The sequence below is a fragment of the Protopterus annectens genome, chromosome 12.part0 (assembly GCF_019279795.1).
Source record: "Protopterus annectens isolate FY-2018-M chromosome 12.part0, PAN1.0, whole genome shotgun sequence".
NCBI lineage: Eukaryota > Metazoa > Chordata > Ceratodontiformes > Protopteridae > Protopterus > Protopterus annectens.
In genome coordinates, this window is record NC_056746.1 from 927,866,416 (window position 1) to 927,893,680 (window position 27,265).

Sequence of the window (27,265 nt, forward strand, 5' to 3'; positions counted from 1 at the left end):
AGATAAAAATGGTGATGTATAACTAATCTGCAGGAAAGTCTCCAGGAATAGATGATATTCCAGGAGAAGTTTGGATACTGGGAAGAAAGAAAGTGGAAGTAGAAAAGAAACCTAGCAGAGGTGAGTGGGAAACAAGATTAGACTATGTAGAACTGTTATGGTAATTAAGACTGAATGTGATAAACCTTCTGGTTCTTAATGACCATCCATCTATTCAGCCAGTCTTAAGCCTGGGGCATCAAAATTATGAATTTTCTGTATTCAGTAATGGTTTTTAAATTTATCAGAATTAGCTATTTTATTTATCCATCCATGTGTTAACATGTTAAATTAACTCTTTATGACAATGTTTTCTATTTTATGGTGGGATAAGAACATAAAATACTCTGAGCATGCTTAAGAACGATTTTCTTCATACACACTAATCTGGTCCCGTAAACTTTTTTTCAGTGGTTTTTTTAATGTTGTTTCAATTTTTTATTGTTGTTATATTTTAATTATTTCCTGGATGATCTGTGGTTGTGACAGGCTTATATCTATTATTATCTTGTTAATTGGTAGTAATTAATAATTAATTAATGGTTTGAGTATATAAGGAAGTGATGTATCAACCTCTTTATTCTGATGGAGTCCCAGTGGTCAATAGGACGAATGTGCTTAATCTTTGTGGTTGTTATATAGTGTGAAAATTGTTTTTATTAGAATGTTTTTATTATAAAGTCTTCAGCCGGGTGCAGTGATCCTTCCAGTTATGTCTGGTAACATTACTTCTTGCTTGGTTCTTAGGAAAGAAAGTGAAAAAGATCTGAAAGGTTTCGTTTAACAGTATTTTAAAAGGAAGGGAGGCACCAGCATCCTATGCAAAAGCTATGGTGGCTGTAATAACTAAAGACAAAAAAGACCCATGTGATCCAGCTTCGTATAGGCCTATTTCAATTTTCAACCACGATTACAAAGTGTATATGTCTATAATGACTAAAAGAATGCCAGAGATGAAAAGTGATAGATATGTACCAATGTGGTTTTGTGGAGGGTAGACAAACATTTGATAATCCAACAGCATGATCAAATGATTTTATTTTAGTAAAAGTCATCATTTGATAGCCGTTTGCCGTGTTTTGTCACCAGTAGGTTTTGTTGTTGGATTTTGTATGAAGTGTTGTGACTTAGTCCTTGGCATGAAGTTTTGTTGTTTAGAAACATTTGATAATATTAATAGAACAATGATGACCCAGAGAGAAACAGATTCTAAGAAAATACCACTGTTACTGGTGGGTCTTGATGCAGAGAAAGCATTCAACAGAGTAAGCTGGGATTTTATGAGTAGAGCAATGGAAGCACTTGCATTCCCTGATACAATAATAAAGTTAATTAGAAGGATATATGATGCATCCGAGGCAAGTATCAAAGTGGGAGGTTTCTCCTTTGCTAAGTTGTGTCTGAACAGAGGAACCAGGCAGGGGTGTCTTCTTTCCCCTTTGTTATTTGCATGATATTTAGAAGCACTAGCAAAGAAAATATGGGATCAAGGATGTAACTGGTATGGTGTTCAAGAAAGGCTGGCTTTATTTGTAGATGATATTATTTTGTACCTGATGGAACCAAAAAAGGACATCTCAGTGTTGTGAAATATTTTAAGACAGTTCTGTTTTTTTTCGGGATATAAAAATAATGAAGATAAAAAGACGATATCTACAAATTATGCAGCCACACATGAATAGGTTCAGCAATACCCATATTTATGGGGACATGATAAAATAAAGTATTTAGGAGTATGGATTAAAAATGATTCAGTTATGACAGCTAAATATATGTGGGAAAAGAATAAATAAAAAATAATACAGAAACTGAATGTATTGCCTGTGGATATGGATAGCAAGATACAAGCAGTAGAAATGTTTTTAGTCCCTTCAGTTTTATGCACAGGTCAAGCATATTTTTGTCAACCAGAGACATTGGGGATAATTAATAAAGAGTTGAAGGATTTTATTTGGGAGGAGAAGAGGGTAATAGACAAGTGGGATAAGCTGATCATCCCAATAGAATAAGGAGGTTTAGGATTACCTGATTTGAAGGTATATTTTAGAGCTACACAGTTCAGGTTCTTATACATAATGCAAGCAGAAAACTACAGTTCAGAGTGGAAAGGGATGATGATGATGATGAACCTGGGGGGTAATTCAAGAAATAAGGAAAGAATGGGATTTTGGACCAGATCCTTAAGAAGAATAACAGTCATACAGAATATTATATTTTTTAAAGTAGTAGAAAGTATCTTAAGAACTCACCTAACATGGGAAAGGGGATTCTTTCAGTTGAGATTACTGCAATTAGGGGTACAGAGAATAGACAAGAGGGGGCTGGAATTTACTGGAGGAAGATGGCAGAGGAACCAAGGTTTTGGGAGCAAATAATCAGAGAAGGAAAGGTAATAGAATAAGGGGCTAAGAAGACATTTGGATTGCAGGCTAGTGATTGCCTTCCCTATCATAGATTGATATCAGAATATAGACAAAGAGAAAGGGGGAACCCTATATGAAAGACCTGCACTGGTTGAGTTTTTAATTCAATTTAGAACAGAAGTTGCTGTTAAAAAAGGGATTGTTAGTAGAGCATACAAAATATTGCACAATAACTATAAGAATCAATCAGAAGAAGTCAAAAAAGATTGGGGGAAGAGAAATTAGATATGGGATTCACAAAGAAACAATGGAATGTGATATTCATATGTAGAGCTCCAAAACATTTTTTGCATAGATACTTTTGTACCCAAACCAGACTCTATAGAATTTTTTCCCTCATATAGCTGACAAATGTTGGAGGTGTGATGGGAGAAAGAAAGAGGTAACTGGGAACATATGTTTCCAGAATGTAATGAGTTGGCAGACTTTACAAATTCCTTCCAGAGTACTCTATTAGGAATACTTTGTGAGCTAATGAATGTAACTAAAGAAATTACTTCTTTGAGTTGGAATACAGGATCTAAATTGCTTAGACATAGTAAGGCCTTATTACATTTAATTTTGGTGGCTACCAAAAACAGTTACTAGAAATTGGAAATCAAAATCTAGGCCAACTCTACTTGAAGTAGTAAATATTGTAATAGAGATAAAAGAATGGGAAGTGGGATCTTTAGAAAAAGGTAGGAGTAAATTACATGGAAAAAATGGAAATTGTGAGAACAATACATACAACAAATGTTTTGGAAGAGGACAAAAGAGGTTTAAGAAAAGGTTGGAATTTAATAATTTATGTAATACTGTTTAAATTATATGATATATAACAATAGATGTGAATTATAATGTGAACATGTTAGTATGATCTGATTACTTTTATATAAATGTAAGTTTGCCTATGTCACAGGTGATAATTCAGTAAATGTGTTTAAAATATTTTATGTTTGGATACTGTGTATTTTTTGTCTAATACTTTTGTTAACTACAGTTGCATGAGGAACTCACTGTAAAAAAGAGGTCTAATTTTCTGTTATTCACCCATTTTACATTACCCCTTTCATCCATCTTCCATTTGTTCAATGTAAAGTAGTGGCTAAGGCTGAAAGGACTTTTCATTTTCTTGTACATATGGGAGTTGCTGTCCCTGTTCATAATAAAAGCTTACATTTATTTATTTAACATTTGATGTTAAGTTGTCAATCTCGCCTTCATTCTTGCTGGATGGGTTCGGAGCCGATCCTCGGCTCTGACTCGGCCAATACTAAAAGCTCGAGAGCTACTTCCACTGGCTCGAGGCTCCCCTATATCCCACAATGCTAGGCGGTAACTACTCAGATCTCGTTTGCCGCTATAGCTGACGAGGTGCTCTTTTACCGGCTCAGGCACGTAAGTGGATTTTACCTTTGAGGTAGTACTAATTCCCCCCTTTTTTTTTCTTTAATCTGATATATTGTTATTGTTAGTGTTAGTATTTAGTTCTATCGACCCTATTTTTCTATTCCCCACCCCTCTTATTGTTGTTGTTCTAGGCCTTCGGCCCTTCCCTCACCCCAGTCCCTTTTTCAGTTAGTGTTGTAGGGGCTTGTGTGCTTGTGTTTTTGGCTACTTATCTTTAATTTGTTAGTGTAGAGTGTCTGTGTGTGTGTTTGAGACAGCCTCTCTTCCTTAATGTCTAAGGATAAGGTCTCAGGCTTCAAGAAGTGTGACTCGTGCTGTCAGAAGATGTCTCTGACAGACGGTCACACTTCTTGTGTGTATTGCCTGGGACCTGTGCACCTGCAGGACTCTTGTGCTGTCTGCCATGGTTTCAGCCCTTGAGTCCTGCAGGAATGCAAAAACAAGCTCATCTTAAGGAGCTTGTTAAAGCCTGAAGGCCCCCCGACTCAGTCTGGGTCAGGGAAGCCTTCGAAAACTTCAAAGCAGTCGACTCCTGCTCTTGAGTCGACTGTGGAGAAGTCGGCAGGCCGCCACCGGCTCCGGCCGGAGCCGATGTTCTTAGGCCTCAAACCGTTACCTCGGCTCCGGCTGGAGCCGAGGCTGATAAGTCTTCATCGGCTCCAATACCATCATCGGAGCCACTTTCCAAAAAGAGGTCTAGATCCCCCTCCATCGGATCTATTCTTAAGCCTCTTACCATTACTTCGGCTCCGGCTGGAGCCGTTAAGTCCCCATCGGCTCCGATACCATTATTGGAGCCATTTTACAAAAAGAGGTCCAGGTCCCCCTCCATCGGATCTGTACACTCGGCGCCAGGTTCCCCTCTCCTTTCGGAGCGGAGTCACAAAACCCATTCCTCTCGGTCTTCCAGGTTGTCAGACCATGATTTGCAGAGGGTGGTGAGTAGACTTCTTAAGTCCGAGGCACTGGCCCAAATGCTCCATAGCCCGACTCATCAGTCATTGGCTATTCCCGTCCCAGATTACATTCCTCCTTTAACTCCTTCGAGTTCGGAGCCAAGGCTTGTTGGAGCCATGACTGTCGGTGCGTCGGATCCGATACTTTCCATTTCGGCTCCGTTGTCTGCTCCGATCTCCTCTTTGGAGGGATCTCGCCACCGAGCTTCCCTCGTCGGCTCTGAGGGGGTGAGTGGCATCGGACCCTTGTCCGACCCCGCTCTCCCTCTCGGGGCTTCGGCGCTGGTGAGTTCGGCTCCGACATCGGCTTCGGAGCCGTCTCTGTCGGTGCCGGGAGGGGTCCTTGTCTCTTCGGAGCGAGGGCCTCGGGCCTTGCCTGATAGAGATGCCTTCGAGGTCATGCGGAGTGTGCTAGAATCAGGTTCTACCCCACAGTCGGCTTCCTCAGCCCCTCCATCTACAGTGCCTGCGGTGATTTCTACTCACCCCCTTGTCTCACACCGCAGAGAACCAACTCCTCAAGATTTCCCATTGGGAATTTCCTCCTCTTCCGAGGTCTCTCCTGACCCTGCAGGAGATCCCCCTAGGAAGAGGCAGTGCAAGAGGAAGCACATTGACTCCCCTGAGTCTATCACCTCTGACACTGACTTAGAGGAATCCGAAGGGTCCCCTCGTTCCCCCTCTGAGGATGTCTCCTTTGCAGACATCCTTGAAATCCTCAAACAGAGGGGGAATTGGCCAGCCCTTAACCCTTCGGAGGATGAGTCAGTGTATCTTGAGGCATTTGGTTCTCGCCCTTCTACCTCCTGGGTGTCCCCTCCCTTTGACCCCCTTATGGAAGTGGTGGCAAGGAAGGCTTGGATGGCTCCTGACTCAGTGGAACCCACCCCGAGGAGACCATCCAAATTTATCACTGCCCCCACAGACAAACAGTTTTTATCCAAAGGTGTCCCTGTTGATGCCATGGTGGTGGCTGCGGCCACAAAGAAGGAATTAGCTGATCCTTCGGTTCCTGTCCATCCTCCTAATAAAGAATCTAGGACCATGGACAGGTACGGCAAGTGGATGTTCTCGTCAGCGACCTTTTCAATGCGGTCGCTGAACTACTTATGCCACTTCACCCGTCTCCAAAGAGATTTACTCAAGGATATGGGTGAACTGATGAAGGATCCTACAGCTGAGGGGTTCAAAGACACGATGAACTCCCAGTTGGCAACCCTAAATTCAATTGTGAACTCCTCCAAGCGGCTAGTCTCGTACGCAGCAGATGGAGTGAGTAGATCCGCAGGCACAGGAGTTGCCTTACGAAGGCACGCCTGGATGCGGCTATGCAACTTTGCGGACCCTTTCAAGGCGTCCTTCACCAATTCCCCCTTTGATGGATCATCTTTGTTTGGTCCACAGGTGAAGGATACATTGACCAGGTGCGAGGTGGAAGGTAAGACTCTCTGCTGTAGGAGTCCGTTTTTCCACCCCTTCTAGACCCTATCCCAAAGGTCAGAGGGGAGGAAAGATGTGGTTCCGAAAACAATCCCAGGGAGTCTCATCTGACGCACAAGGCCAATTCCCCTCTAGAGGCAGAGGGGGGAATAGTAATAGACGCCGCCCCAGAGGCAGAGGAGGTCCGCAAAACCAGGGTAGCAGAGAGGTGTTCTCTGACAAACCCTTTCAGCACCCCTGAGGGGCTGCCCGGTTGTCCGCCTTCGGAGGCAGTCAGGGGAAGATTATCACTGTACCCAGAAGCCTGGCTTTCCCTAACTCAAGACAAATGGGTACAGTCGATCATATCCGAGGGTTACAAAATTCCCTTTATTCATATTCCAACCCAACCAAAAGATCCTTCCAGACGTTCCACCCGGTCTAAGGGAAAAAGCAGCATTAGAAGTGTCAAAGCTGCTGTCAAAAAGAGTCATCCAATCAGTCCCAGCAGACCAGCAAGGATCCGGAATCTACTCCAAATTCTTTTTTGGTACCAAAAAAAACAGGGGACTGGAGACCCATTCTGGATCTCAGCCACTTAAACAAGTTTGTCAAAAAAACAAAATTTCGGATGGTCACGCTACAGTCCATCCTACCCTTCTTGGGTCAGGACAATTGGATGTGCTCGATAGATCTTCAGGATGCGTACTATCACATCAAAATGAACCGACGCTCCAGGAGATATCTCCGCTTCAGGCTGGGAGCCAGTCACTACCAATTCAGGGCCCTGCCCTTTGGTCTCACTACAGCCCCCCAGGTGTTCACCAAATGCATGGCAGTGGTCACGGCTCACTTGAGGCACCAGGGATTCCAGGTGTTTCCATATCTGGACGATTGGCTCCTTACTGCCACCACCAGACATCAGCTTCTCCTATCCAGGGATTTCACCATTCAAACCTGTCAAGCTCTAGGCATTTCAATAAATTTCGAAAAATCTGCCTTGTCGCCTTGTCGGTCTATTACTTTCATAAGCGCCAAATTAGATACACAGACCCTTTCAGCCACACTCACAGAACAAAGGGTTTTAGACATCCGGAACCAAGTATCCCTTCTATTGCAATTGGTCAAAGTCAAAGCCAGACTGGTATTGAAGGTACTAGGACTCATGGCAGCAGCTATTCCCCTTCTCCCCGTAGCTCTCTTTTACATGAGGATCCTCCAGTGGATGCTCTTTACCCAATGGTCCTTTCAACGACTCCCAATGTCCCACACCATACTGATAACTCAAGTATGCAAGAATCAACTGTCTTGGTGGGTCACGTCACCTCAACTTCTCCAAGGAAGACCCTTCACTCTCCCCCCTCCAGTTGCCACGTTGACAACAGATGCCTCCCTGATCGGGTGGGGGGGGGCATTATCAGGGCAGGACAGTCCAGGGCACGTGGCAACCCTTCGAGTGCCACTTGCACATAAATGTCTTAGAGATGAGAGCAGTGCTTTTAGCGTTGCAAGCCTTTCACGACTCTCTTCCCAAAGGGACTATTGCAATTCAAACGGACAACATGTCCATGGTGTGGTACATCAACAAACAAGGTGGAACCAGATCATACCCTTTATGTCGAGAAGCACTCAGACTTTGGCAATGGGCGATCTCTTCTCAGCGTTTTCTGATAGCGACGCATATTCCCAGGAAATCCAATGTCATTGCAGACAAGTTGAGCAGAGCAATTCTCATGCCACACGAGTGGTCTCTAAAGAAATCAATTCTAGAAGAGGTATTTCTAAGATGGGGCCATCCTTGCTGCGATCTTTTTGCTTCTCCCCAAAACAGCAAGTGTCAAGACTTCTTCACGCTCTTCCCGTTACCAGGCCATCCCACCAGAGACGCTCTAGTCCACGTTTGGCCCCGGGGACTTCTGTATGCCTTTCCCCCCTTTCCACTGATACCTCAACTAATTCAGAAAGCCATCGCCTTGAGAGTGACTATGATCCTCATTGCCCCTTACTGGTCTCGACAGATATGGTTCCCCTTTCTTCATCGCTACCTTTTGGAGCAGCCTTGGCATCTGGACCCAGTACCAGATCTGATTACCCATCAGTCGGGTCAGCTGCACCAATCTCTGTCTTCCCTAAACCTCACAGCGTGGTTTCTCCAATTCCTACCTTAGCCAGGCTTCCCTCAATATCTCGCCGGTCCGAGATATCTTGATAGCCTCTCATAAATCCTCTACCCGAAGATTTATACTAGTAAATGGAAACGTTTTTCCCTTTGGGCATCATCGAAAAACATTGATCCTTTTACTGCACCTATCCAGTCTATTTTAGACTTTCTAGCAGAACTTTTTCATTTAGGATCTTCTGCATCAACCATTAGAGTTCAGTTGGCTGCCATATCAAATTTTCATGTTGGTGTCTCAGAATCCAGCATCATGGCTCACAAACTCTGTAAAGCCTTCTTAAGAGGTGTATTTCTTCTCAAACCTCCAATCAAAGACCCTCCGCCTCAATGGGATTTAAACTTGGTTCTGGCATCTTTAATTCTTCCCCCCTTCGAACCAGAGGCTTCATGTTCTCTGAAATTGCTTTCTTGGAAGACACTTTTTCTGGTAGCTATAACTTCAGTGAAAAGAGTATCAAAACTCCATGCTCTATGCACTCGCCCTCCTTACTTAGTTTTTCACAAAGACAGGGTATCTCTCCGGACTAATCCATCCTTTTTACCAAAAATTTCTTCTCAAATTAACCTAAACCAGATTATTGATCTCCCCGTTTTTTTCCCTAACTATTCAAATAGATCAGAGCAAAAGCTGCATTTTTTGGATGTTCATCGCCAACTGAGATATTACTTAGACAGAACTAAACAACTCAGGAAATCTGATCAATTGTTTCTGTCATATGCAGAAGGAAGATTGGGCCTTCCAGTCACTAAAGTATCTCTGTCTAGATGGCTCACGTCTACAATTACTTTCATCTATGAGACCAGACATCAAAAATTACCCTCAAGACCTAGAGCTCATTCAACTAGGGCATTAGCTACATCCATAGCCTTTCAGGACAGGTTGCCAATAGACTCAATTTGTGCAGCAGCCACCTGGGCTTCTCCTCATACATTCATTTCACATTACAAATTGGACATGGTTTCCAGAAGCCGTGCCAATTTTGGTTCCACTGTTCTCAAGAGTCTGTTCCGATAGGCCACCCGGGATAAGGTGCTAGGGACGCTGTCCCATCCAGCAAGAATGAAGGCGAGATTGACAACTTAACATTAAGAAGTTATGTACCTACCATAACGTTCCGTGTTAGTTGTCTTCTTCTCACCTTCTTTCTTGCGTCCCTCCCTCCTTCCCCCAAGCCTGGACAGACCGACCGGAATTCTTTTGTGTTTCTTCTTCTGAAATTTGTTACTCCATTCTTGGAGAATAGTATTGCTTGGTATAGCTACCAAACGAGATCTGAGTAGTTACCGCCTAGCATTGTGGGATATAGGGGAGCCTCGAGCCGGTGGAAGTAGCTCTCAAGCTTTTAGTATTGGCCGAGTCGGAGCCGAGGATCGGCTCCGAACCCATCCAGCAAGAAAGAAGGCGAGAAGAAGACAACTAACATGGAACGTTATGGTAGGTACATAACTTCTTATTTACTGTGAAAGTCCGACTTGGAATGAAGCCAATTTTCAGTGGAGGCCCGGGAAGAAACACTTCAGATGCATGTTTTTGTAATGTGCGAGGAAACCGGAGCATCCGGAGGAAACCCACATGAATGCAGGGAGGACATGCAGACTCCGCACAGAAGGCACCCCAGACAAGAATCGAACTGGAGAACCTCTTGCTGTGAGGCGACAATGCTACTGCTGTACGACTGCACTGTCCAGACAGTAAGCGTACATAAATCATGTTACACCATGATATAAATAGGATCTGCAGGAGAAACAGGTATGTATCCCAGAGATTATCACTTCTCTGGAACAGACTCCCCATCCATGTGCATTAGATTTCCTCCCTAACCCAATTAAAGTGTAACTTGGACAGTTGGAGGGGAAAAAGTTCATCCCTGGTTTGGCACCTATGCCTTTAATGGGCAAAGGCACCTGGTAAATGTTTCACCTCCCAGGCCCCTGATTGTAACTATTTCATCTTCCAATCCCCTGCTTACACTTATCAAGAATACCAGAACTTGTCAAGAGATTTGGGATGCGTATTAGACTTAAAAAGGCTCTAGTGGTTGTTAGCCTAGTACACACCAATGAACCTATAAGATGCTTACCTGGAACAGCAGTGTTAGGAGTTGCCTCTTAACAGTGTCTTGCAAGAAAGTAATTTAATAACCAGAAATAATTTCAGCAGTGATAGTTTTCTAAGAACTGGTAGCTGCTGGGCTTTCAGTAACATGCTACAAAATTAATGGGATCCTATAATTCTGTCTTCTCCTGAATAAAGGCTCAGCTGTTAATGTGTTCAACAACAGTATGCACTGGGATTCCTGTTGCAGTGCAACACAAAACTAAGACAAACCAGCAAACAAAATAAATGCATAAATAAGTAACTGAATAAAATGAGCACAAGGGGAAAGGAGGTGTGTAGTTTTGGCATGACAAAAAATATGTGTTATGCTGAGATTCTCAAATAATTATACTGCAGTATTTTCTTTTTCTCTTGTTTTGGATGTTCGCCACCTTTAGAAAGAATTCCAAACTTTGAATCATTTAAGGAGGGGGGAAACACTTGCATTCACACCCTGAATCGTCTTAGCAAAATCTCTAGTCTTGGAAAGAACTTTCAGCTTTTAATGTTCTTCAAATCTGTCAACTGGAAACCAAGTTGTGGGCTTGCAGATATCTGCAGCAGGGTCCCTTTTAAAAGTAGCTTCTAAATCAGCAACCCTAGTAAAATTACCTCTGAGCTGTCCAAAATGTGTGTGTTTATATAGTCTTGACAGAATAGGATGCAATTAGGAAACATTTTACGCATAGCTTTCTTAAAATGATATGTCCATCCTACTCTTTGCAAATGCTATTCTAAAACCTTTTAGCCATAATTTGCTTAAAAGTTATTTGACCTGTCTCCTCTTAGCAAATAAAACAAAAGGTTGCTCCAGCTTTGTCTTAGTAACATAGGACTTTCAACTTTCATTGAGGACATAAAGAATGCAAGCTGTCTGACTTTCTCTGATTAAGAGCAGTGTCTGACATAAAATTAAGCCATAAAGGAGGATTAGTGAAAAGTGAAACCCTGCCTTTATGGAACACTCTATAAACTTCAGAAGCCATAAATGTTTGGAATATGGGGACTTTTCCTGGTTGACACTGTAGCCATATGCAGAACTATTTTTTATGTAATCTGGTTTGAAAGGATGTTTTTTAAGAGATTCCAAAACTAAATTTAGCTTTCATGGAGCAGAAGGATTTCTTCTTAAATGGCTCACAAATAGCCTAATGACAGGGAAAGAAAAACTGGAGGATCCTATAAAAGACATTCTGAGAGAGCAGAGCAGTGAACCTTCACTAAGGACTTAAACTGGCTTTGCTGAAAAAGAGGAGACAAGTAACCCCAAAACCACCATGAATTTCGTAGATAAACAACCAACAGAAAATTTTATTTGGTTTTGATAAATATCACTTTATGCTAATATTTTTAACTTCTTTCAAAATTTTAACCAAATCTGTGGAAAGTGGATGAGTAACTGGATGGTTAATGTCCAGTGCATGATATAGAGGAAGTGTAACACTGAATATACATTTTCCTTTCTTTTGAGAAGGCACCTCCTTTCTGATAAATAAACAATGATACTATGAACCTTGGCTCTAGATGATTGTCACTGTTGAAGTGATACCCTGACTCTGTATGCAGAAATGGGAAAAAAGGTGTGGATGGGTGGATGGATGGATGAATGGATTATGAAGCATAGAGGTGAAGCTTGGAAAAACATAATTACCTGCCCAAGGACCTTTCACAATGGCTTCACTACTAACACACAATTGGCCCATTTATTCCATAGGCATGTGAGCTGGGCATTCCTTGATTATACACCCCATTCTTTCCCACCCTGAAACCCCCATCTGACCCTCTGGTGAGAATTGGGTGGTAGCCTACCCACTTGCTGCTCTTGGGTGGTAGCCTACCCGCTCCCCATTGGGAGTAACTCCCTTACACTTTGGCAGCCCTGCCAAGCCTGACATTGCAGGCTCCTGTTACACTGAATTTCCCTTAGCTTACTTGTGCTAAACACTGACTGCACAGGTTCAGCTGGCATGAACTCCACTAGGTAACACCTAGTGCTCCTGCTAAGTCTCACCCTTGTGGCGAGCCAAGCTGCCTCCCTTCCCCTAGATGGGTAAGCCAGCAGTAATCACTCAATTTCCATCCTCCCTAGCTAGTTCCTTCAAGTGTATGAGTTGCTAATCAAACCTAGGTTGATTGTGATGTAGTCAGAGATTTATCCTTGCATGGCACAGAGCTGGTTGAGAAAACCAACATTGTCTCAGCTAGAATGGTGCTATCATTATCATCTAATCCTTCTCCTTCCCATAGGGCATTTTTGGCCTATGGGATCAGATGGTAAACATCTAGAAGACATTTGCTCTAATGCCACTGGAAAGCATTCTGAAACCTTGTCAAAAGTAATGAAGCTGAGTTTTCTGAAGAGCGACAAGGCAAGTAGATCTACTGAAGGAGTCCTCACTTGCTTACCACCTGAAGAATATATGACAATTCAGCTGTCTTTCCGAATCCAGATGTTATGTTTTACAGGACCCAACAAGGTACCACAATTTCCAGGCAGACAAACTGCCATAAGATGAATGCTGACTGAAAAGTCTAGGTGTCCAGGAGATTTATTGTCATTCTGCAATCGTGCAAAGATTGAGTTCCCTCATTGATTATCTGTGACTCAGTCTCAGACACTGTCATGAGAGAATATCAGAGATACCATGGATGCTTTGTTGCAATGCTTTCAGATTCATTTCTTTGGTTAGTTTTATGTGCATTCCACTTTAAGGTGACAACCAGTGCCCTGCACTTTGATAGAAACTTTGTGCATTTCCACATGGAATCTGAAGTATCCATTGTAGGAATCTGGAATGGATAAATAGAAACAAAGAGTCTTTGCTTCTTTGAACTGCCTCTTCCCACCATTTCAGATCTTGGAGAAGAGATGTTGTTGTTCTTTCGGCTTTTCCTGGTTAGGGGTCGCCACAGCGGAACTCCGGTCCGCTAATGATTGGCAGTAGATTTTTACAGTGTGGAGGTGCAAGCTCGACGCCCAACCTTCAGTGAAGGCATGCCCATTCTACGCATGTCTTTCAAACACCATTCGACCACGGGGAGGACATGCAGACTCCACACAGAAGGCTCTCCAGCCGAGAATCGAACGGGAGAACCTCTTGCTGTGAGGCAACAATGCTACCGCTGCACCACCGTGGCTTATCTTGGAGAAGAGATGGAATATGTATAATTCCCCTCCAAGAAGTGTTATGTCTTATTCTTTAGGTCTCTAAAGAAATTCTGGTATTTTTTTCATGTGAAGTCTTTCCTACTGAACCATCATAAAGTTTGCAGACTTATGGGTATGGTGGGGAGGAAGAACTCACTGTTATGATAGTCTTGCCTGCTATACTAGCCTGAAGAGTGACAACATTTTGAGAATGTTATCCAGAGACAGAAATAGCTACTTTGAGTCTTTGAATAAAATTGTTCCAAGAAACAGTTTTTGTTTGCATGGCATGAAATCTGCCTGCTTCTTATTGACTGTGAGTTCTGAGAAAGAGATAACCTACCATCTGATGTTGTCAATCTTCACATAATCCTTGACTGAGGGCTCGGCCATTTACTTCAGCTCACACCTTCCATACTCTCGAGCTAGGCTGTACCCATAATGCTCCAGTGTGAATTACCTCAGATCTCATTTGCCGATTCATGTGTCAGATGTGTCCAACCTCTCTCGATCTTTGGCAGCTAGTTAGTGTAGGTTTTTTCTCTATTTTCTCATTTTTCCTTCATATTTTCTCTAATTACATGTTTTCCACTTTCTACCCGCTCCTCTCTTTGCTTTCTGGGCGTGTGAGTGATCCATGCCCCTTCCCTCTACCTTTGAGTAGTTCCTTATGTACCATTGCTGGTACTATTTTCACCTCTTTGAGTGTGTGTGTGTGTGTGTGTGTGTGTGTGTGTGTGTGTGTGTGTGTGTGTGTGTGTGTGTGTGTGTGTGTGTGTGTGTGTGTGCTATCAGCTCTATGCCTTATTTTATCTGGCATGGCTGATAAATCTTCAAAGGGCACCTCTGGCTTCAAGAGGTGCCAGCAGTGTGAGAGGAAGATGCCCAATTCAGATGGGCATATCTGTTGCCTTATTGTTTAGGTGCTGTCCACCTGCAAGAGGATTTCACCATCTGTCATGGTTTCTCTGCCAGGACTTTGAGCGGAGAAACAAGTTGATTTTGAAAGGTCTGTTGAAAGGAGACTTTGAAGAGGCCATATCGGGTCCAAAAACTGAAGCCAGCTCATCATCTTCCCCTTCCTTCTCTTCTAAACTTAAGAAACATTCTCATTCAGTACCGAGAGATCTGTCAAAACCGCTTGCCAAATTGTCTAAATAGCCTGTGGTGTCAACAGTTTTCATGGCACCAATAGGCAAGAGTGATTCGGCACCAACTATTGCCTCTGAACAGACACCTGCAGCTTTGGTACCAGAGGTTTTGTTGGTTCCAAAGCAGACTACTTTGAGGACTTTGCCAAGAGCTACGTATTCCCCTATGGTCGATCCATTTGTGGACTGACCACCTAGCTCATTCATGGAACTCAGACTGCCTAGATCTCCTTTGGCATCGTCCATTCGATCCACTACGAGTCTCTTGGAATCGGACATCATGAGGCTAGTGGACCAGCTTCTGACGGTGAGGGGATTACCTCCATCTTCAGTCCCTAGCCAACTCAGCTTCAGGACCTGTCCTTGTTCGACACTGTCTCACCTTCCTCCTCCAACTCTAGTTGAGTCTTTGGAGCCCCTAGCACTGACCTGCCCAGCTCCAACTATCTCGCTTCCAGTTAGAGCATCTTCTCTGGAACCGGGAATTGCCTTGAGTTTTGTTGTTGTTTGTTGGAACCAGAGACTTTCCGGGGTTGAGGCTTCATTGTTGGTTCCAAGGAGCAGGGTTCGACTTCCATTCTTTCGGAGCCTTCCATGCCCCTTGGTGCCTCGCCATTCATTGGCTCAACCCAGGCTTCTGCTTTGGAGGCAGCTTCCTCGGTGTGGGGTGGGACCATGGTTCCGAAGGAGTCTATTTTGGTTCTGAGCTCCCATCCCTCTACAGGGGGGCCATCCAAATCATGGAGAAGGCTTTATCCATTGTGGACTCCCAGTCCTTGCCATCCCTGTTGGGCTAAATATCTGTATGTCCTCAAACAGAGCTTCATCCAGCCTCATCCTTGGGACAGGGGGCACAAAAGTCTCAGGAGAGATCCACCTTGGTGGTTTCCTCTTCAGATACTTCCCCAGAACATCCCCCCTGAGGAAGTACTTTTGAAGAAAAAGTGCAAGAGGAAGCACTTAGACTCGCCAGAGGCGTCCTTCACTGAGGATACCGATTTCGATGAGGGGGAAGGTTCCCCCAGGTCACCCCCTAATGATGTTTCCTTCAGGGACATACTGGAAATCCTGAAACAGAGCGGTGGCTGGACTTCCCTCCAGCCTTCCTTGGAGGAATCAGTATACCTGAAGGCTTTTCATGTCCAGCCATCTACCTCTTAGATCTCTCTGCCTGCTGACAAGCTTATTAAACTGATCGCTCAGCTGGCCTGGAAAAGTCTTGACTCCATCAAGCCAATCCCCAAGAGGTCTGACTGGATCCTTTCTGCCCCTAAGGACAACCAGCACTGGGCTAAGGGTATATAGATGCCATGGTGACAGCAGCAGCCACAAAAAAGGAACTTGCTGAAAAAAGTCCAATTATCCATCATCCTAACAAGGAATCTAGGCTATGGATAGGTTTGGGAAGCGCATTTATGTTTTATTGACCTTCGCTCTCAGGTCTTTGAATTACATGGTGCACTTTACCAGGTTGCAGAGAGATCTGATTAAAGAGCTGTCAGATACTCTTACAGGAGCAGTAGCCAAAGGGGTTCGAGACAAGGTTACCTCTCCATTCGCCACCCTCGAATTAATTTCCAACTCATCCATGAGGCTAATTGCCCATGCAGCTGAAGGGAGGACATGAGCAGTGGGTTCAGGCATAGCCACTAGGAAACACACCTGGATGTGCTTGTGTGACTTTGCAGAGCCATTTAAATCTTTGTTCGTTAATGCTACATTTGAGGGATCATCCTTGTTTGGACCCAAGGTAAAAGACAGCCAGATGTGAGAAAAATAGGAAGACTCTTTCTGCCATAGGCATGTACTTCTCCACTCCTTAACGGCCGTACTCTAGGAACCAGAGAAATGGGATGCTATGGTTCAAAAAGTCCCAAGGGCCTTTCCAGGACTCACATGGAAATGACTTCTCCTGGAGCAGAGGGGGAAGTAACAATGGAATACACCATTCTAGAGGCAGAGGTGGCCCGCAGAACCAGAGGTCCAGAGATTCCTTCTCTGGTAAATCCTACCAATGTTCCTGAATGGAGGCCTGATTGCCTTCCACTGGAGGCAGTCAGGGGTCAATTATCCCCGCACCAATCTGCCTGGCAACAGATAACATCAGACAAATGGGTGCAGGGGATCATTTCTAGAGGCTACATCATCCCCATTCATCAAATCCAAAAACCCAAAATAGACTCCTGGATGTTCCACCCAGTCATTGGGAAGCAGCAGTCATAGAAATTCAAAAAATGCTCGATAAAAGAGTCATTCAGGAAGTCCAACCAGACCAGAGAGGATCCGGGTTTTACTCAAGATTCTTTTAAGTGCCTAAAAAACAGGGTACTGGAGACCCATTTTGGATCTCAGCCAGTTCAAAAAGGCAGTTCAGCAAACCAAATTCTGGATGGTTTTGGTTCAGTCAATACTTCCTTTCTTGGAAAAAGATGATTGGATGTGCTCTATAGATCTTCAGGATGCTTATTACCATGTAAAAATGGACAATCGCTCCAGAAGATTCCTGCTGTTCTGCCTGGGAGCCAGTCATTTTCAGTTCAGAGCACTGCCCTTTGGCCTCAGCACAGCCCCCAGGGTGTTTACCAAATGCATGGCAGTGGTAGCAGCTCATCTCACACTGCTGGGACTTTGTGTTTGTCCTTATCTTGATGACTGGCTCCTTACCGCTACCACCAGGTGTCAACTTGAAAGGACAAGAGATTACACCCGGCATCTTTACACTTCATTAGACATTACAATAAACTATGAAAAGTCAAATCTGCAACCTACACAACAGCTGGAATTTATCGGGGCTCTCTTAAACACTGTTACAGGAATTGCTTCATTCTGAGTAGAGAGGCTCCAAAAGATCAGATCACAAGTAAACCATATTATTCAGACAGAAGTGTTCCAGCCAGACTCATTCTACAGGTGCTAGGCTCGATGGCAGCCTCAATCATTCTAGTTCCCTTGGCCAGATATCATATGCAGATTCTCCAATGGCTTTTGGCCTCCCAATGGTCTGTAATGTATCAACCAATGTTGTATCACATCTTGATCACCAATCACTGCAAACAAGACCTGTCTTGGTGGCTTCATTCCAAAGAGATTGTTTTGGGCTGTCCATTTCTCCTTCCACAGCCCCAAACCATAGTGACAACGGATGCTTCCCAGATAGGGTGGGGGGGGCATTATCTGGGAAGGACAGTCCAAGACACTTGGTCCCAACTCGAGGCCAATTTGCACATCAATATTCCAGAGATGAGGGCAGTGTTTTAGCATTGCAAGCATTTCAAGATATCCACCCCTCTGGGGACAGTGGCAGTTCAGATGGACAACATGTCAGTAGTCTGGTGCATCAACAAACAAGTGAGAACCAAACCTTATCCACTTTGTTGAGAAGCCCTCAGAGTTTGGCAATGGGTAATTTCTTCTAACCACTTTCTCTCAGCAGCACATATTCTGGGGAATTCCAACGTGATAGTGGAGAAGTTGAGCAGAACTTTTCTGATGCCTCATGAGTGGTCTCTCAATCCTGCTGTGACAGAAAAGATATTCTGCCACTCCGGCCAAACTTGCTGAGATCTGTTGGGGTCCTCTCTGAACAACAAGTACAGCAGTTTCTTTGCCTGAAGTCCCCCCTCCAAAGGAGTCACCCAGAGACGCCATTCTCCACGATATGCTCCCTGGTCTCCTGTATGCCTTTCCCCCAACTCCCCTGATATCTCAGTTTCTAAAGAAAGCCAAGAGGTCAGAGAACACAATTATCTTCATTGCTCCATTCTCGCCTCGACAGATTGGTTTCCCTTCATTTGGCCTCACCTACTTCGGAAACCTTGGCTTCTGGACCCAGCTTCAGATCTATTGTCTCATCCAGGAGGAATGGTTCATCTGACTCTCCAACATCTCAAGCTCACTGCATGGCTTCTCCAATTCCCATGATTGCCAGGCATTCTTCCCTTACCTCACTGGTCCAGCAAGTCATTTTGGCCCATCATAAACCTACTACTGTAAAACTGTACCATAGTAATGGGGAAAATTTGCTAGATGGGCTCTTAGCAGTGACATTGACCCTTACGCAGCACCTGTCGGTAAAGTCTTGGATTTTCTGGCTATTCTTCACCCTCTACCATTCGGTTCCACCTGGCTGCAATATCTAACTTCCATATTCGGTTGGATGGTTCTTCACTTATGTCACAAACTTTGTGAAGCCTTTTTTAAAGGAACTCTACTGTTAAGGCATCCGTTTAAAGAACCCATTTCCCCATGGGATTTATCCTTAGTCCTACATTTCTTACTGTAACCTTCAACTACTTGTGACCTAACATTTCTGACATGGAAAACTTTGTTTTTATTAGCTATTACTTTGGCAAGAAGAGTATCAGAAATTCAGGCTTTGTCCTGCAAGCCCCCCTATTTAATATTCCACAAGGACAGGGTTTCCCTCAGGACTAATCCTTCCTTCTTGCCAAAGGTAGTTTCAGAATTTAATATCAATCAAACCTTTCGCCTACCAGTCTTTTTCTGTAATTTCTCCAATAAGGGAGAGTATTGTCTACACTTAATAGACATTCACAGGCAATTACGTTTTTAACTTCACAGAGCAAAGGATATCAGAAAATCTGATCAGCTGTTTATTGCCTTTTCCTCACTTTGTTTAGGTAACCCAGTTTAGCAAAATGGCTTAGGGATTATACCACCTTTATTTGTCATTCAAAAGGTCTCCAACCACCACATCCTGTGAAAGCTCATTCAACTAGAGCTGTAGCAGCTTCTGCAGTTTTTCATGCTACAGCTTCCTTAGATGACATTTGTGCAGCAGCTACATGGGCATCTCGTCATACTTTTATTACTCATTTCAGATTGGACGAGATCTCTAGGAGACATGCATCATCCAGTTCGTTGGTGCTCAGGAATATTCTTTCATGAGATTTCCCAAGATACAGGTAGTTAGGGACTCTGTCCCACAGTCAAGTATTATGCAAAGATTGACAACATCAGATAAAGAAGTTAGTATAACTATAACGTTCCATCTGTGTTATCGATCTTCAGTAATCCTTGACATTACCACCATCCTTCCCCCTGCCAAAGATTCTTAGTGGACTGAATATTTCCAATGACTGGCTTCAAAATAAGGACACAGATCTGGTCTCTTTATGAGGTGTTACTTTTTGTCTGCCTCTATATTAGGCAAACTTGATCTGAGGTAATTCACAGACGAGCATTATGGGTAGAGCCTAGCTTGAGAGCTTGGAAGGCGCAAGCTGAAGTAAATGGCCCAGCCAGTTCCGAAGCTTGGTACTGAGCCCACAGTCAATGATAAGTGAAGATCAACAACACAGATAGAATATTATGGTAAGACATAAATTCTTTTTTGTATTCACTTATGTACTTCAGAGTTGGATAAAGATAACATTTTTCCTTTTTTTCTTTGCATTGTCAAATTTTTGAATTTAGTCCATTTATGATGAAAGACATTCATGGACTAGGGAATGGATATTTTGGGCTATCCTAAAGACAACTGACCAGAAACTCATGCATTTGCTAAGTGTTATGTTTATTCAAGGTTTTAAGCATTCAGTTAAGACTAGGAAACCTACATTGTCCTTTTTTATGGGGTTTATGAATATTTAATTAACATCTGTCCTAAAAGCCTTTGTTCTATGTGTGTGTACGTGTCTGTGCATGCTTGTGTGTGTGGGGGATGTTGGTCATGAAGAAAAACAATGCAAATAGCTTTGTTATAAATGAAATAAACAGGAGTATGCATAGATAGTTTGTCTTTTGTCTGTACCTGTTCAAGAACCAGAAGCAGTTGTTTCTTTAGAAAATGATACAATTATTGCTGCTAATTCCCTTATTTCTGTGAATATTTCTGATGAAGCGGGGATTACTTGGATAATGTAGTTATTGCTCTGTATCAACCTCTGTATCTGCAAAATAATTTTGAGGTTATGTCCTGAAGAGAGGAAGCTGGAGAGGATGATGCACAGGCCCCTTACCATGAGGGTGATGGAAAGACTTCTATACTGGAATTGAGTGAAACAACGAAAAAGGAAGCTTAAACCTAAATTAGATAATTCCCTTAAGAAAGGGAAGGGGTAAATTACTACTGAGGTTTTGAAAGTTACTAGTATTAAGAATGATGTAATGTGTTCATTTGTTTTACAGTTGTGTAGGATCATAGATGTAGATATAATTTGTTAATTAAACATTAGTTATTTGAATTCTAATCAAGGATTACAGTTTTAAACTGTAGGGCAAAAAATTATCTGGTTGCTTAATACCAATTTATGTTCAGATATAACTAATCTTGTTAAGCATTCTGCTATTTGTTTGGATGTTTTGGTTGGGGTGATGGGTCTCTTATTTTCTATATTTTTGTCATATGATATTACATTATAAACTTATTGTTTTGTATCCTCCCATATCTCTGAAAGAAAGAGTGTCTTAATTTTCTTCTCTCCTTCCTTTTCTTATAGATTACTGATCATATTATTCTAGTAGGTGATTATAATTTTGATTTGCAACAAAATGCTGCATGATGTCTTTGAGTTAATTTACTTTTTCATATAATGTTGTTCGGAAAACTGACTCTTTGGAATATCACTATACTGACATATCATAGAGATAGTCTTCATATAGAACTTGATTATTTTGATGCCCTGTAAAATTAAATGTTTGGGCAAAGGATTATCTGTTGGTTTCTCTCATCATGCTGCTATAATGGCTTATTTCGGGACTGCTTCTTCCAGATTGATTATTGGTTGGGGAATAAAGCATTTATCTGATGATTTCCCAACAGTTTTCCAACAGAAAAATATTATTTGTTAACGGTAAATGATTTATGGGAAAATCAGTATTCCTTTATTCCTTTTCATGACCTTTTTATGATTGGGAAAATTGGTGGTTTGCTTTTAAAAAATACATTTAATATGGATTATTTGATATTGGAAAATTCACATTATGCTTCTAAAAAGACTCATTACACTGCTTCTCCTCAAAGATTTATTTCAGAATTGGATAATGATTGGTTGTGTGCTTTTCCACCCTTTCCACTGATATCCAGCGTACTTCTGAAGATTCCGAAGGAATTCCCCAAGATCATTGGGGTGACTCTATTCTGGCCCAGGCAACCATGGTTCTCCCTTCTTTTGGAAATGGGCAGGGACAATTACCACAAGCTTCCTCACAGACTAGATCTACAAATACAAGAACAGGGGTGCTTGATACACCAAGACACAAATCAGCTTCAGTTGACTGCCTGGATAATAGGGGTCTTAATTCCCTTTAGTCACCTGTTTTCTGAGGATGTGCAACAGGTACTAATGGAGGCAAGAAAGCCCGCTACTAGAAAATGATATATTAGCAAATGGCAAAGGTTTTCTAGCTGGTGCCAATAACATAATCAGCATGTATTCAGGGCTAGTTTTCCTCTGGTTTTACAATATTTGTGTGAGTTACTGTCCTGTGGCCATTTTTACTCCTCTATCAAACATCCTTTTCCAGCTATTTCAGCATGTCCATGCGTGGGTCTCTCTCTTTCAATGCATTCTCAAGTAAAAATGTTTTTGAAAGGGATTTGCATGCGAGACATCCAAGAAAACCAGTGGACCCATTGGAATCTTAATTTTGTTTTAGAGAAGCTAACTCTTGCTCATTTTGAACCAGCTAACCTAGCTGACTTGAGGCTCTTAATATAGTGTGAAGGGTAAAGTGTACAGATAAGGGAAAATGTTAGTGTGCAAATTCAATCTCTAGTAGTCTTTCATTACAAGATGGATTCCTGAGTGTTTTTCACTATGCATCTGATGATTTAGTTCCTGCCAAATGTGTTAGCATGATAAAAGTGCTGAAAGTCCTGCTGTTTCTAGAAAGTTCTTTTATGGAATTTGAAGCTCATGCCTAATGCGGAAATTCAGAACCACAAGGTCCAGAGATCTTAGTTAGCAGAATAAATACTGCAGTGTTAATTTTTAATTGTTCAGTGGTTGTTCTAAGATTGTTGCAATAATGTTGCTTTTAATCAGAAAAGGTATAAAGAATGTATGTATGATTTGCTGTTCAAGGAGATAGGACCTTGACTTCCAAGTCTCCCACGTACCTGCCTTTCTTTATAATAAAGGAGATTGTTATTCTGTGATATGTTGTCTGAAAATTATTTGGTACATTAATGGTGGAAAATTGTTTTACTTATTGCCATGACATCTGCAAGAAGGTGCTCTGACTTCTGCTCTGCAAGAAGGGTATATGAGTTGCGAGTTCTTATGGTGAGTCAAAACTGTCTCATTTTCAACAGGGACAGGGTTTCTTTGAGAATTTATCCTTTTATGTCTAAAGTGGTATCTGAGTTTACTTTAAGCTAAACAATCCATCTTCCCATTTTTTTTCTGAACCCAGAAATGGGGAAGGAAAGATACTCCATACCTTGGATGTCCACAGACAAATTGGGTACTATCTTGACAGCACTAAATCTTTCAAATCTTTGGGGCAATTGTTAATGTTTTGTGAAGGTAAAAAAGAAGGGACAACCCAAGTCAAAACTGACTATTTCCAAATGGATGTCTAAGGCCATTTGTTATACTCACCGCAACAAAACTATTCCAGGCAGGGTCAAGGCGCACGCTACAAGGGCCTTGGCTTCATCTAAGACTTTTTGAAAGGGTTGGATTCAAGAAGTCTTCCTAGAAGCTGCAAATTGGTCCTCTGTACATACTTTTATAAAATAATATAAGCTTGATTTTCTTCTCTAGGTCTAGATCAGTCTTTGCAAATACCACTGTCCAGAGGCTCCTGGACTGTTCTTCTTCCACGTCCCAAATGTAATAAACTACAGTAATCTACCCATATTGCTAAGGCTACTGCAGCAGTGATCAATATGATGAACATAATGCAGTTGTGAAAGTAAACTTACCGTAACAGTAGATGTTTGAATGATTGCTGCTGCAGTAGCCACTCCCTCCAGCCCCCTTGTTTTTCTTTGTGTGCTATTTATGCCTGGGTGTGGTTATTTATTTTTGGTCTTCCTAACATTGTCTTTTCAGGGCTCAGATTGTTGGCTGGAATGGTCTGAAAGGCTTGGGGTCTGAACTTATCTTTTAGTTAGCTCAGCTCAAGCTGCCAGGCACTTTGAGTGCATGGAAGGTGCCTTGAAGCATTGGAAGCTGTCCATCTGATATATCCCTGGCAGGATATAACCGATAAAAGCTAAGGCTACTGCAGCAGGGATTATTTGAACATCTACTGTTATGATAATTTTACTCACACAACTGTACTTTCTGAGAATTGTAGAGAAGAATCTCACTGGGAATGATTTCTAAGGTTATATGAGTTTACAACAGAGTGGAGTGAGAGTATCCTGATGTAGGAATCTTACTAAGGAAGCCAAGTAAAATGTCAGCTCTCTGCTTAACCTGTAACCATTGGGCTTTTTGTCTGCCAGTGATGCTCATACATAGGGTAGTTGCTAATGAAGTGACTGATTTTGTTGGACAGTGTTTAAATAAATGTGATGTTCCTTTTGGATCTAGCAGCTACAAGTGGGAAACCATATTCCAGCTGGGCAAATAGTGCACCCTTGCTGCTGGGGAAAGGAAGAGAGACACGTTGTGAACCTAGAAGAGAAAATAGTTAATTGTTCTAATTTTTTCAACATGTAGCTGAAACTTCAGGGTTTGATCCAGCCAGAGGCAAAGATGTTTGAAAAATGGAAATAGTTTCAGGGGGCAGTTATTTTATTTTTTGATATTTAATCCAGTAAGAGCTTTAGACAGTTTTTGGTGGGTACCAAAAATCACTGATTTAGTTTTAGCTGACTTTATCAAAAGTGTTTTGTTTTTTTTTGTAGTGAGACAGTCTGTTAGTAAGAGCAGATATTCTTGAACGTGTTTTTATAAGGAAACATGATTATTGCCAGACCTAAAGATGAATGTCATTTACATACAGGATTATGGGGAGATAAAATAGCTCAAGGAAAGGTTTCTTCACAAACACAGACAAAAAGTGAAACTACAATCTCTCCTTGTGGGACTCCATTGTAAATGGGGGATTCATATGAGGTAGCTGTTCTAATTTTACTCTAACAGTTCTTGTGGTGAGGAGGTCTTTGATTATATTGATGCTTGGATGCTTTTATCCAATGAGACCATATGGGAGATAAGGATGGAGCAGTCAATAAAGTGAGGTTCCAAAGAGCAGTCATAGCATTCCTACCAGACCAAAATACATGCTGTTTATGGGAGAGAAGGTGGTACAGTTGTACATATTGTGAGTTTGTTTTTCTATGTGATTTTCTTGAACCTATTTAATGTAGGATGTAGGCAGAAACAGGCCACAGACTTTTGCAAAGCATATTCAGGAACACCTATAAGATCGCTACCTACAGAATCTTACTTCTGAAAGTAAAACACAAACAAAGCAAGGAACTATACAGTAAATATGTTGATTCGAGCATATTTACCAGAGAAGCATGAAAAGTGTCAGAAAAAAAAGAACTTGATATTATTGGGGGTAATACTGATGTACTAATAACACAATTCCACAGATAAACTACTACTGATTTAAAAATACAGTTATTAAAATGTTACAGTGAAAGTCTAGTCTGAACAGAAATTACTAGTAGTGAAAGAAATGTCATCTTGGTTTTCTTGCTTGATGTTCAAAGCTGACAAAATAATAGTTTTCAATCAAATAAGAAAAATATTGCTTGGCAGGATATATGGGTAAAATCTATGAACTGTAAAGGACAAAAAAATAAATATTTATTGGCAAGACAGATTGACATGCACACAGAATAAGTAGTGCAAAGTTGTGCCATATGCAATGCATAACAATAATACAAAGGAAGAAATTATGTAGTACTCAGTATCAGATCATCTTTAAGTGGGAACAGTTTTATTTCATTTTAAAGAGATAATGTATGTTATATATGTAGACTGTTATTTAAACTATCCTGAAATAATTAAACAGATACATGTGTAAGTATGATTGGTGCATTAGTCTGTTTTCTGAAAACAGGAGAACAACAATATTGTTAAATATGACAATGGTTCATGATACAGAGGTCAGAAATTCAGAAAAGTTGTGTTTGAGTGTGAATTCAATCTTTCAACAAACTTTCATTGTGACTTTGCCAAACATGGGCAACTGGAGACAACTATCCAAATAATAAAGAATCTCATGAGAAAGAGCACTAGCAAAAGCTATGAGGGCTGTTAACTCAAAACTTTGGAATGTAGGGCTACCCCATTGCAAGGATGTAATCTCTTATCATTCAGTTGTTAATGGGTAGAAGGATGAAAATCAAATTGCATATTTCAGCAACATCTCTCTGAATATCGTTAATGCTTGTCAATGCAATTTAATGGAAATGCTGGAAAGAAATCAGCAGAGACAGAAATACATCTCGGACAGAAACTAAAGAAGACTACCAGGTTTACAGTTTGGAAGTAAAGCAAAGATATAAAAGCAATGGAAAGTCCATATCCTGAAGCAGAAGTTGTGGGTCAAGCAACTGAACCAAGATCCCGTGTTTGTGTGAAAGATGAAAAAGGTGCATTGGAGGAATTGCAGATGCCTATATAAGAAATATTTCAAACTTCTAAGAAGGTTAAGAGCCTTGAACCTCCACAAAAAAGTTGTAGTGCAGTTAGAGGTGTTCCAAACATAAGATTAGATAAGCAGACTGAATAATAACATTGTATTCTGTAGATTTAGAAGGTCATTGAAGAAGCCAAACATTTTTATGGATGATTCAAGAGTTAGTTATAATAAAAAAAACTGGTAGCACGTCTTAAAACACATTTTAAATATGGCCTACTGGATTATTTTCAACATCTTTATTAATATTTTAAATGAAAACATGAGTGTATATATGTTAATAGAATGAAAACAAGCTGAAGTAACATGTTCCATTATTATTGTTATGTAATGTGCATATATGCCTTAATTTTAACAATTTTCATTCATTCCAGCATTACATTAACTATCCATTTCTGGCCTTTCCTTAAGCCTCCCTCTTCCTGAACATTATTCTGCATGTATTGTTCCCACAAATTCCATTTATATCTATATTTGTTCTTTCCCTCTTCTAAAGATCCCACCTCCATTTCTTTTATCTCCTTTACAGTTTTCAATACTTCAATTACAGCTAGTTTAAATTTTGATTTCCATTTCTAGTACTTGATTTATGGCAGCAAGTAACATTAAGCTTAGTTAGGCCTCACTGTGTTTAGGTAATTCAGAGCTTATATCTCAGCTCAATAGAATTATTTAGTTAATTACAACCATTTGCTTCCCCAAATTTTTAATCAAAGCATTCTGTAAAGAAATTTTGAAATCTGCCAATGTATTAAATTCCTCCAAAACATGTTTTCAATTGCCTCTGTCTTTCCTATCACATCTCCAGTATTTGCTGTCCCTGTCTACTTATAACAATACCCACACAAACACTTCCATGCGCAAATCATAAAGCATATGGACT